A 13722-nucleotide genomic window follows, 5' to 3' on the forward strand; every position below is an offset into this window, starting at 1 on the left:
TGAACGGAGCGGCGCGCGAGCGCGGCCGGCCCCGCCATACGGGTCCTTCCATTCATGTTTTTCAGAAGGTTTATATGTGTGTCAGGGCTGTCATCTGCAAGCTCTCCCCAGGCAAGACGCAAATAAGGCTGCAGCCCAAGGCAACATTTTGCAAGGCTTTTTTTTTCCTTGCAACGGACTGATGATGCTATTTTAATTTTTTTTGTGGAAGGGCGCGCTGCCTGCGTTTAAACATCCAGTGGGTACGTTGGCGAAACCAGTGAGTTTTCAGCCAAAGAGGTTACGTTAGAGCTGTTCAGAAGCCTGAGCGTGTTTGCTCAGCAGCCACCTTGACAGGCGGTGTGAAGGTAATAGCCCTCCCAAAGAGGCTGTACTTTAAACTAGGGAGAAAAGCATCCTTCGTTCTGATCTTGAGCAAAGCTGGTTTTAGGAGAACTACCTGTGTTTACCTATTTGCCTCCTCCCGTTCTGTAAACAGGCTGTCCTCTTGCCTTTAAAGATTCAAGGTCAAATCTTCAGCTATAGGAGTCCTCACCCTGTTGATGCTTTTTTTCCCCTGAAGCCACGAGGAGGAAAGCTTTCCTCTCTGTGCACTTGCAAATAGAGACGATATTGGTGATGGTGTAGAGCTGCTCCTCCCTGACATTTGTGTACGTTATCTTTTTGCCTGGGATGGAAGCTGGCATTTGGCTGTCCACCCACCTTTTCTTTTACCGGACTGCTTCTGCTCAAGCCGTTTGCTCTTTAAACTGCCTTTGTGCATTATACAGACCTCGCCCACCCAAACTGCTGCTTCTGTTTACCGGCAAGTTGTTTGTGGGATCTGCAGGTGCAGGTCCTCGTTAGCTGTACACAATCTCATCTTTATGCAAGAAAGCTCATACTGCACTGATTGCAGGCTCGCGTGATTTTGAGGAGAGAAACGGATGTGGTCTAATGCTCTTTCCAAAGACATTTTTGTGAAACTTAATATTTGACTACCAGTGAAAATCTGATAGAGAACAGTGCGCATGTTGAAGTCTCCGAGAAGCTAATTTCTCCTGCTTGAAAAATCCATATTCAAGGGCAATCTGGGATTTAGTCATGGACCTTCTTGAAGCAGAGAAGTGATTCTAAAGAGAATTTTAGTGGCTAATAGGCTATCATCCTTAATGATGCAGTGTGTTCCTCTGGTTATGTTTGACCAGTGCTGCTGGACTCATGTGGCACGTGGAGTCAATGCTTTGATTCTATTTTGTCTATATCCTATTCAAATAGCACTTAAGTAACCAGGAAAGACCCTTTCCTTCCCTATGTGGTACTGAAAAATTATATTTCTGCCTCATATTTTGATTTGTGCATTCACATGGGATTAAGAGACTCATTGTGTCCCAGCAATAACATCTGTGCAAGTGGAAGGCACAGCACATCCCTCAGTTGTTAGTAATAAACTAGATTGAAGCATTCTGACAGTTAATTAACAACCAAGTATAGAATATGAAGCTTGAACTTTGATTGACATCTACTGGGCTCTTGAGTGAGCTGCACTGCAGGAATTCTACTTCTAGTAGCATATAACAAGGTCTGCATTGCTATTTGGCTTTCAATTTAATTAGGAGAGTTGACACACACTGTCCCAGCTGCTGCACAAACCAGCTAGAATGAAAACCACTAGCAAGTCTCTGCATTTGAATGCAATTTTCATTATTGCATTTGAGTGCTTCATGGCAGTGATTCTCATGTGTGCCCACATTGGCTGCTCACCAGAGATTTCAGAGCAAGCCACTGAGAAGAAACAGATTTTAAGAAGTTTTTTAGGACATATTTACATGAATATTCAGAGAATCTGAAATCCAGATTATAACATCAATATGCTTTCTCCCGTTTGCTTCTTCACTCAGTCACTATTTATCACTAGGAGCAGCATAGGTGTGGAGGGTAAGCACTTTCTGTTTTGCAAAGACCAGAAGATTTCTTCACCACTGCGCAGCAATGAAACTCTTGCCACTTCTTTGCACAGCTAGTGCAAACCGTAGGACCTCTTAATGGAGAATGTATATTGACTGTAAATACCTGTTTCTTCTTTATTTGAAAACATTGTGTTAAAAGCGTTGCTTAAAAATAGAAAACCAGATAATTAAAGAAGGAAAGATATTTGGGGGATGTATGGAGATCTCTGGTTACTGACATCATCATTCCACACTAACCAGTTGCAGCAGTTAATAACTGGAATAAGACCGTGAGGGATTAATGAGTAACGTACAGCTCCATACCTTTAACTCCATTTATACAGGCAAAGGCTGGGAATGGTCCTCATTTAAGTTGTTCATTCGCAAGGGTCAGAACTTTTCTAGTGAAATGGTTTCCTCAGGGAACGTGCATTCATCAAAATCACAATGTACAGCAGAGATCCCTTGGTTCGATCGAAGACTGAAGGCAGAACAAGCAGCCTTCTGGTGTCCCACCCAGTGGGCTGCTGGGCCTCTTGCCAGCCCTTCCCAGAGCTGGCAGGAGCTGAGATCCTGAGCACACACAACCTGCCAGCACCCAGCTTGTGAGTCCTCAGCACTGCTGGCTTCTGAGGCTAAGAGACCGTGCAGGACATCAGTGAGAGATTTCAGAAACTTTCTTTACTCACAGCATTTGGTGATACTTGTCTTGCTTTCCAACTCAGAATGAAAACAAATTGAATTGACAGAGAATTACTCTTCTTTGGATAGCTCTATTATTTATTATTTATTTTACAATACCTGCTAGTTGTGCTGAAATCTGTACAGAACCCAACTGTGGTCCTTTCCTCAAAGAATTCATAGTCTGACTCATACACCTCAACAGCATTCAATTTTTATTTACTGTAGTTTGATCTTTTAGGGCTGGAGAAGAAAAGGGTTGTGTATAGTTCTAACACCAGAGTCCTAATCAATGCCTACCAATCAGCAACTGTCTCAAATGCTGCTCTGTTACCATTTTAAAGGTCTAGTGAATACTGAGGTCTAGGCATACATGTATGTGTTGGTAGAATTGGATGAGTCATGTATTCTCTTAAATGGTGCCATGATTTTCATGAATCCTATTTGATTGCTGTAGATGAGGCGCATTTAATTTAAACACTTTTTAAATTATTACATTTAATTTTGTCCAGATTACTTGGTGTTTTGGGTTTGTGTGGTGGGGTTTTGGTAGCGGGGCAGGGGCTGCAGGGGGGGCTCCTGTGAGAATCTGCTAGAAGCTTCCCCGGATCCAAGTCGGAACTGCCTCTGGCCCAGGCTGAGCCCATCAGCGACGGTGGTAGCGCCTCTGGGAGAGCTGATTTAAGAAGGGGAACCTGCAGTGCCGGGGGAGATTTGGAATGTGAGAGGAACCCCTGTGCAGATACGAGGTGAGTGAAGAAGCGAGGGGGAGGAGGGGATGCCCTTGCAGCCCGTGGGGAGACCAGACGGCAGGCTGTCCCCCCCCAGCCCACGGAGGGGAGCGGGGGAGCAGATGCCCACCTGCAGCCCGGGGAGAGAGGAGCCCACGCCGGAGCAGGGGGATGGATGCCCCCCAAGATGGCCGGGACTCCAGGGGAAAGCCCGCGCTGGAGCAGGCTGTGCCTGGAGGACTGCAGCCCGTGGAAGGGACCCACGCTGGAGAAGTTCATGAAGGACTGTCTCCCATGGGAGGGACCCCCCGGTGGAGCAGGGGCCAAGTGCGGAGTCCTCCCCCTGAGGAGGAAGGAGCGGCAGAGACAAGGGGTGACGAACTGACCCCAACCCCCATTCCCCGTCCCCCTGCGCCATCGCGGGGAGAGGGGAAAGAAAAACGGGAGTGGGGTTGAGCTGGGAAGGAGGGAGGGGTGGGGGGAAGGCATTCTAAGGTTGGGTTTTACTTCTCAGTATCCCTGTTTTGACTTGATTGTTAGTAAATTAAATTGATTTTGTTTCTTCCCCAAGTTGAGCCTGTCTTTTGCCCATGACCATAAGTGGTGAGTGATCCCTCCCTGTCCTTGTCTCAGCCCATGAGCTTTTCTTTATATTTTCTCCTCATCCCACTGGGACTGGGGGGGAGGAGTGAGCAAGCGGCCTCGTGGTGCTTTGCTTCCAGCTGGGCTTAAACCACAACTCAGGGAATCCGGCACTGAAAGGGCTTTACTTTTGTAGTATCAGCATGAGAGTGACTTTTATTGCTGGACGAATAATGACTAGAGTGGCTTTATAATTAAAAAAAAAAAATCACACAGGAAATGATACAATATTTATACATTTCACCTACCTAAGATATAGAATGTACGTACTCAATCTATGTAAATTTGAATATCAACTGAAGTACATTAGTATTTGCATAACATGGGGATTACTCACAAGAAAGACTCATCCACATCCTTGTGAGATACACAAAAAGTAGAAAAAGATGAAGCTGATTTGAAATTATGCCCTTTCTTTCTAGATTCTTATGTCCAAATGTGTAACTAGTTCCACTCTATGGTTTCTGACCGGAGAGTCCAGAGGGGGAACAGCTTTACTTCCCTTTACCATTCTTTATGTCAAAAGGCAATTCTGCCTAGTGCGAATAGTGCAGTCGTATTCAACCCAACTCTGAAAAAGGGCAGTGCCCAAGACTGAAGGAAGGTGAGCTGCAAGAGATGCTTGATGTTAATACAAATTCTGCTGACTTTCACTTGAGGTCTTCTAAAAGAAAGGACAGTTATAAATGCCTGGAGGCTGCCCTTATAGTTGGATAAAGAAGTCATTGGACATGTTTTTTTCAGTCAAAGTAAAATAAGAGGCAGTTTGGCTACTTGTATTCTAATGTCATTCCAAAGGACAATAGTTCTGCTGTGAACTCATTCAGTGATAAAGGAGGAGGACTGGAATCTGAACAAGTAGAAAAGTGCTTGGTCTCGGGTCAAAACCCATTAAAAAGTATTGAAAAGAAACAAAAAATATTTTCCTTTCCATAGGGAGTCTCATATTCTGTTTAATTCATAACTACTTTTGATAGTGTTATTGTTTTTTCTTCTGAGGCTACATGTACATTTTGGAAAGTATAAATTTAGGACTCCTCTGCCATCCGGTTTTCTTCCTTTCTTCTGTCTGTCGCACTGCTGATAAAGTATGTCTCTGATGTATTATAGACTTTGACTTAAAGGCTGGCTGTTCAGCAGCTCCTGCAGAAGAGCTATCACTGGTTAGTCAGAATTCCCCTACAATGCCAGAACCTTACCAGGTGGCCCTGAGTGGCAAGGGAAAGCACACAGCATGTATTTGACAGATTACCTAGGAAGCAAACAGCAAAGTTTACTGTTGCTGGTTTTGTTCTTGTTTCATTTTACTTTCAAGATGTGCTGCTGATAAATGTGTGAATTCTAAACAACTTAGCCCATTTATTTTTACACGTTCTCAAAGCTGTGCGAGTGATAGTTCTGAAGACCATCTCTGCTGTTTAGACCCCAAACACGTGCATCCTTGACGGTGGCAGGATATGCTGCCTAGTATTAATTTTATATTGTGAGTGATGTTTGGAAAGAATCGTCTACATATGGAAGAAAGAAAGTAACTCAGCAGCACTATTCAGCAACTGTGCAACTCCAAGTAATACCCTGTCTGCCAGGAGCTGAACAGAGACTAACACATCTTTCCCTTAGGTCACTGAAGTACTCCAGACAGAAGTGTCTTTGGGGCATTACCATATAAAATGAAAGCTGTTGTCATTTCCTGCTTTAACTCACCATCTTTCCCAAAAATGGAAGGTTTTGGAATGCTTCTTTGCTTTTAAAGTGTTTCTTTCCTGTGTTGCTTGTCAAGTGAAACCTTTTTTTTTTTTTTTGGCCTTTAGCAGCTGATTTACTTACTGTATGTCTCACAAGTGGAATTTGTCAAAGAAGAGCTAGAATGGACTGTTCCCCAGGGGAAGGAGAGTGTCGTGGTTTAACCCCAGCCAGCAACTGAGCACCACGCAGCAGCTCGCTCACTCCCCCCCAGTGGGATGGGGGAGAAAATCGGGAAAAGAAGTAAAACTCGTGGGTTGAGATAAGAACAGTTTAATAGAACAGAAAAGAAGAAACTGATAATGATAATGATAACACTAATAAAATGACAGCAGTAATAATAGAAGGATTGGAATATACAAATGATGCGCAGGGCAATTGCTCACCACCCGCCGACCGACGCCCCGTTAGTCCCCAAGCGGCGATTCCCCCCGCCCCCACTCCCCCCAGTTTATATACTGGGCATGATGTCACACGGTATGGAATACCCCGTTGGCCAGTTTGGGTCAGCTGCCCTGGCTGTGTCCTGTGCCAACTTCTTGTGCCCCTCCAGCCTTCTCGCTGGCTGGGCATGAGAAGCTGAAAAATCCTTGACTCAGTCTAAACACTACTGAGCAACAACTGAAAACATCAGTGTTATCAACATTCTTCTCATACCGAACTCAAAACATAGCGCTGTACCAGCTACTAGGAAGTCAATTAACTCTATCCCAGCTGAAACCAGGACAGAGAGCCGGGAGCTGAGGGCAGCAGCAAGATTGACAGGGCAGCGTACCTACCAACACAGTCCCCCAGTGCCTGAGAGCGTGGTGGGGCTGGCGATGTGAGACCCCAGGGTTCGGTCACCTCCCAGCAATCACCAGACAAATCCATAGTGATGAAACAGGTCTGAGGTTAAGCCACAAAGTCAAGTCGGTGGGTGAAAATTACAATCAAAATCAGCAGGGCACGTGCATACTTGCAACGTGGTCTTTGCCTGAGCTAAGTGTGAGAGCCTGAGCTTACATGCAGCTCCCAGGCAAAGAGGGAACCCCCAAAAGAGGTGTCACATCTTTCTGTGAAAGCTCTGTTCCCAGGAGTCTGATCCCTGCTTATGCTGTAGCATTTCACTAGCACAGTGAATTGTATTTTTTTTTTTTTTTTGGTGTAGTCTAAAGAAAAGGCATTCTTACATCTACATTAGAAACAGACATGGACGTGGAAGGGTTTTTCCTAGTGCAATTCCATTTTACACTGATGGACAGATGCATTTTGAAGCATATGGTTTCAAAGTTGCACAGCATTTCAGCCATGGAGCGTACCTTGATTTTAATGAGTCATGCAGGTTTAAATTGAATCATAATGAAGTGTGAAATCTTTTTATTGTAGTGTCATATGCAATATGCCAGCTATGTTTATGGTCCTTCCATCTCTAACATGAAGTGTGTGTAAGGATTTTGTAGGCTTTTTATTGTTACTATGGATAGAAAAGTAAGTATATCAAATGTGATTATGAAATAACTGGTCATTCTCTATAGCCAGCTCTGCAGAGATGAGCAGGGTTGCCAATTAATACTTGTAATGATTTGTGTGTGTGTGGTGGGACAATTTAAAACCAATCTGCCTGTGTTAATCAGTACAGCTAGCTCAGGAAAATGTGATGGTACCTTTCACTTCCTCCAGAGCTGACCAAGCCTGGTGGTTTTGGCAGTCTGTTTTTATAGCATAGCTCATCTTCTGGTAATAACTCCCATTTCCATAAGATTGTTAATTGTCTAAGATTATGTAATGTGACTGAGAAAATGAATCCTGTGCCAATTAGATGGTTGTGCTATTACTCCTAATTGTAATCTGTAGAGATAAGCTTCCAGCAAGCAGAATTTAGTTCTTCTATTCTTCTCTAGCACCTTAATAATGAGGCAGTAGAAAAAAATACAGAAGTGGCTTGGAGAACATGAGTAACCCACACACCCCAACTCATAAGTCCCTTTAAAAGCCTGAATACAACAGAGCACTTGGCAGCTAGGAAAAATCTCAGAAAATATATTGCTGCAAGCAAACTAGTTGCTGTATATCTGTTTTATTTCTGTAGACTCTTACTGTCTTTTGTGGGAGACAGTTCCCCATTAGTACATTTCAGTGAAGCTGATATTCAACAAAATACTTTAAGATTTCTTATGTTCAGTGTTACACAGCTATATTTCTTACAGTTTCAGTATTTCTCCTAGAGTTTTACTAGAAAAAAGTGATGGAATCTACACATATATACTTGTTTATGTGTGATACATAGGGAGCATGACCTAACACCTACTTTTTTTGTCATGCTTCCATGATTTCGTTCAAATCTGTTGACACATCTAGTGTGTCCTGTTGATGAGGAGCTATCACCGCACTGGTAGGCTATGTAATTCCTTTGTGTGTGCAGCCCAGAATATTGTCCGTCTTTTCAGCTGTCGCATTACATATTCAAGGACAGTTCTTATCTGCTGGGCATACCAGCTGTAGGAGTTTTTTCATTATTTCCTTTATAATAAATACCATACAAAAAGTGTCTTTTCTTTGTGTCATTCTTTCTATTACTTTTTCAACATAAACCTGGTCTTATGTTGGACTCCTTTTTTCAGATAAGATTAGTTATGTAAAAAATGAAGTAATGTGTGAGTTTATAGCTTAATAGTGGATAAGAGATGGACAGCGTAAGAAGTAGGTATCATCTTCCTATGCACACAAGAGATCGCTTTGTTTTAGATCTTTTGTTCTCACTGCTGGTTTCAAAAACCCCTAATTAAATATACTCTGCAATTTAGTTAAAGTGCTTCTCACCCCTTACTCAAGATCATCAATAAAGTTATTGAAAGACTAGTGGAAAGCCTTCCTAAAACAAATAAAATAAGCTTAGTCTTAGGCATCTAATTTTTAGACTCTTAAGTAAAAGCAGAAGAATCCTCAATCAGGAATTGTTCATAATGAAAGTAGTCTCAATGACAGCATTTTTCCTTCCAACAGTACACATTGATTTAGTGTTTCCACAGGGGCTCTAGATCTCCAGAATCCCATTTGGTAGCTTATCTACTCAGCCTTCTTTTCAACATGATTGTGTTGCTGGACACCCCACCACCCAGACGTTGATTTGCAATAGGTCATGGCATCACCAAAGAAGGCCAAGGGGGAGAATGCCATATGAAGAACCAATTCATTGCCGGGTGGAAACAATTTTTTTTTTTTTGGGGGGGGGGGAGTTAGGAGGTAGAGAGTAAGTAATGTGTAACTCAAATCTATTTAACGCTTTTTTTTATCAGTGTTTGAGTGTAAAATGTTGTGGAGTAAAGCTCTTTAGAAGCTTTCTGCCTCATGCATTTGGAGATGTTGACGGCCAGTGCTTATAATCACAGCATCACTTCCAAATGACTGCTGGATGGCGATATTATGGTATTGTAGTCAAACAATTGTGATACTGAATTATCAAAGCAAAATAAAATCATTGAAGTTTAGTATGAAAAATGGTAATTCTTTGTTGACATCCATCTGGGATTTATTATTCACCAAAAAGGAGATAAGAGGTAATGTCATTCTTTTATATAAGAAAATGTCAGGTATTGCTGGTTATGGAAATTATGTTTCTATTTTGGCCAAGAAGTCACACTGGAAGATGGCCCGTTGTATAAGAGGTTGACAAGACTGCTAGAGTAGTTAGGGAAATGATTTAGGGTTGACATGTGAAAAACAAATTGACAGCTGAACCAGCAGTCCGCCAGCAGAAGGACTGCAGCGCAATGTTTAATATGCTCAAGACAACATAAATCTTCCAGGAGGCAAGCAGCTGCATTTTATACCAGCTGGAGCCTTTGTATTGTTTTCATATTCAGCCCGAGATACAATGAGCTGTGCTAATCGAATAGATAGCATTACAGCCTCTAATTAAAATGCCCCAGGACACTAAACCAACAGGGATTAAATCTGTACATGAAAAATACCAATCTCACCCTACCGTCATATTTGAGAGAGTTTTTTTCTTCAGGAATATAATGAGGTATATGAAGCTTTCTTGACGGACTTCTAATAGCAGCTGTCTTAAATTTGATTTGAATTTGTTATGTTTAGTCCTTCCTGGGACTTGCCTCTGAGACTTTTTTGGGGGGAGGGAGATGGTGCATGTTGGGAGGATGGGGTCTGAAACGAGCTTCGTTTTGGCAGAACTGTCCTCCCTTGGGGAAAAACCTCCGCAAGTTTTTCAAACAGTGTGAGCCTGGCAACTCAAGCTAGTTTCCAAGCCTTCACTGACACTGTGTGGCAGAGATGGGAACAGCAATTGTTTTGCTTAAAATTCTTCTCTCGATTCTGACAGGAAAAAAAATGAAAGCATCAGCAGTGAGATGAAGGAGTTATGAGAGTTGGATTAATTAATAACCATTAGAAAAAGAGCTGCTTTTTGTGAAAGCTGGCCTGCATGTTTTCATTTGCTGCAAAGTTACTAACTGTAGCTTTGAAACTTTTTATAAAAGAAAAACTACAATACAGAAAATAATAAAATACACTGGGCAGGTAATTATGAAAATCATGCACAGTAGGAGCACATTTCTCAGTTTCCTTTCTTACACATTTCTCTCCCACTTTTTTTTTTTTTTTAAAGTTCTGATCCTGTCTTCTTCAGTGCCTGGCTTAATACCATTTTTCCTACTTTCTTCCTCACTCCTATTTATAGCTGGGAACATCAAAGGTTGCATAAAAGATAGGCATATAATGTTAAATCGAGGTTTTATTCAGAGCTATTTTTACTATTTCATAGATTTTCAGCAGAGGTCTGAAGAGCTCAGTTTGGGCCACTACATTGTGCCCTACCTAAACAGACACCCTGTTAACTCTGTGGTGTCTCCCAAGATTTTTAGGAAGGCTGGTGCTGGCCTCATCTCCTGGTTTATGATTTTGGAGCACTTTTTGGTAAAATAGACTCCCAGCTGAGAAACTTTACTACCTTGCTCATCCTTGCTTCCCTTCTGCAAGCTGAGCGGAAAGCCCCAGCTCTCTGCTATTTCACTCTGGGTAGGCAGATGGCATTTCCCACTCCATGGAGCTTCTTTTCTCTAACATCTTTCTTTAGGGTTTGTGCAGGAGCTCAGGGCCTCCGCTTATCTATAGAACCACCTGAGATGAAAATGCATTTTAAAGGAGTGAGAGTGGAGAGTATACAAACTTCTTTTCTTCTGATGCTTAACTAGTTATAATATGTTCAGCGGCATAGTCAAACTATTTTGCATACCTATAAAATAATAGTTGAACACAGGCTAGAGCATCTTTTTCTATGGTCTGCTAGATCACTGGTATACCAATGAAGCTGTTGTCCAAGACTACTGAATAACCTTGTACTGTCATACACTCAGAATGACATTGAGTCTGGAAGGAATACATTGAACTAACTTTCTGTCATTTATACCATTCTGTCCTATTCAAATAATTTGTAGCAAAGCCTCACAGCTCAGTTTAGCCTTGCACTGAAAGAAAACATTACCAATGCTTGTGCAGGTTGAAAACAGTCCTGCAACTAGCAGAGGGCAACCAGTGGGCGAAAAAGCTGCCTTGTTTTTAAAATACTTTCTCTTCAGACACTTCTTTACACAAAGTCATTTTTGGTATACATTCATGGAATAAGTTTCTGGGATATTTCATTATTATGGTAGTATGTAAACATGCTAATTAAGATGTTCTTGTGCTATGTGCCGTACAAAGAATGGAAAATGGTCTATGCTGCAAAGAATGGATGAGGCCGAAAGGGGAAACACAAGCATAAGCAGAGAAATCTACAGTAACAAATTACCTTGCATTTCTATGCTTGTAAATTATTATTTTTTTCCACCTTTCAGGTGCCTCTTGCCCCCATAGAGTAGAATTCAAAGGAATTCAGAGCTACTTTCCATGCATCGGCTTTCCTGCATCCTGCTACTCCCTGAGTAGCAAGGGGCATAGTCTTTTATATTTCTCTGAGGAACAGCAGGTACTGGAGTTCATCTAAATTCCATTCATGTTAAGCCAGCGTGATCTGGAAGGCTTAATACAGAGCTGGCAATTAAGAGTCCGAGTTTCTTATTCTCTGTCCGATTTACTGTATGGCCTTTAGCAACTTCTGTTTGGCACTTCGCTTTCTTTGCATCAAGGATGAAAATGGTAATTATTTTCTTAGCTCTCTGGGCTATCACGAGGTTTCATTTGCTCATACCGATAGAAAGCTTTAAACACAACGTGCAAAATGCTGTGAATTGATATCTGATACAGTTGGCTGCCGACGAGATTGACCTCACGTTTCTTAACTTACGGAATTTTTTTACCAGAAATAATGTTTATGTTCAGGTGCTTTCCCCAAACAGGTCAACATGGGAATGAGAATAGGCCTTGCCAAAGAGCATACATATCTGCTTAAACCTGGCACCTTTAGGCACTGACATCCTTTGCTGAAAACAATGCACCTGTCTGTATCGGGTAGAATGTAGGACGGTTGAAACCATAGCATGAGTACAAAGTATCCAAACTCTGAACTTTGAAAACATTTTATTTAACTTTTGCCTATTGATAAAAGAAACGAAAAGTATACAGAAAAACGATGCCACTTTATATTAACTTTTGCTGAGTACAAGACAGGACAATACTTTCAGTATGAACTGCACTCAAGACAAAGAACAAGCCGTAAGTATAAAGCCCAGAGTGTTAGCATTATTGTAAGTGAAATGGTGTTTGCAATCTTTTTCTCCAGCATTGCATTTCCAACTGTGAACAACATTCCAGAGGGGCAGCAATGTATTACCTGTTACATGCTGCCTCTGCATTGTCAGACTGGAAATTAAAACTGTAGCAATCCCATGCACCAAGTGACAATGATAAAGCTCTGCATAGTTATGTTGTAATTATCATGCAATGCTATAGAAATAATTACTTTAGTAAGTAACTTAAATCACCCAAATGGGAAGAAAATACAATTTATATGTTGTTTCCTTCAAGCTTTTGATTTATAAGCCTTGCCTTTCAGGCACAGCTAAAAGAACCTGAAATTCTGTATTTAGGAAGAAAACATTAGAAGAAATGGATACTGTGGAGATTTTCTCCAAAACCCGTACAACAACAGTGAAGAGCTTTGCAGAGGGGTTTTCACTTGCATTTACAAGAGCATGATAGATATATAGCAAAGATTAAATTTATACAAGCTATAGAATCTGGAACCATGTCTGCAACATGTTATAAGAACATCTATTGTGGCACAACAGGGGTTTTCGATATGACTTGGAAGCCTGTATCCTAAAAACGTACTTGATAAAATTACCTTCTGTTAGAGAAACTGAAGGCCACCTAGCCTCTGCCTCTCTCTTTGTCCTAAATTACCCCAAAATGTCTAAACATAGCTCTCACAAAGAAGTGCTCTAATCTCAGCTCCTGATAAAGCTCTAGTAAGGTCTTGAATGAGTACTCTGCTCATTTTGGGCACTGCACTCTGATCACAAAGATGCAATCCAGTCTGAAGAGTGTCCAGAGAACAGCAACAAGGATGCTTGCAGAGGTTCTAAAAATCACTGGGAGTAAAAGAAGTCTGAAGTTGTACAGTCTGAAAAGAAAACTGAGGAACAACGTAACAACAGTCTTTATGTATGTGAAGCATTGCTGCAGGGAAAAAATCTTCATTCCTGCCTGTGTGCACGAAATAAAAGTGATACAAATAGCAGCAAAAGAAAAGTAGATAGACACTAGAGGATTTTTTTTTTTTTCAATAGGGAAGATAGTTAAACACTGCAAGACATTCATGGTATCTTCAAATGTAACAGATTTTAAAATGTAAACTTGCCAACAAAGGCTTAGTGGTAGTGTTGGTCTAAAGACTTAAACAAGACAAGATTTGTGGAATGAAGTAAATATATTTTATTAGATCAACTCATGCAGCTGGAAGATGATCACAAGCTTTCAGGCACACCATCCTTCTTAGGATCTAAAGCATCATCTTATCTCAAGAGCTTATGTGCCTTAAAGTCTGTGTATTTTTT

The sequence above is a fragment of the Haliaeetus leucocephalus genome, unplaced genomic scaffold (genome assembly GCF_000737465.1).
Source record: "Haliaeetus leucocephalus isolate CR32 unplaced genomic scaffold, Haliaeetus_leucocephalus-4.0 Scaffold207, whole genome shotgun sequence".
Classification (NCBI taxonomy): domain Eukaryota; kingdom Metazoa; phylum Chordata; class Aves; order Accipitriformes; family Accipitridae; genus Haliaeetus; species Haliaeetus leucocephalus.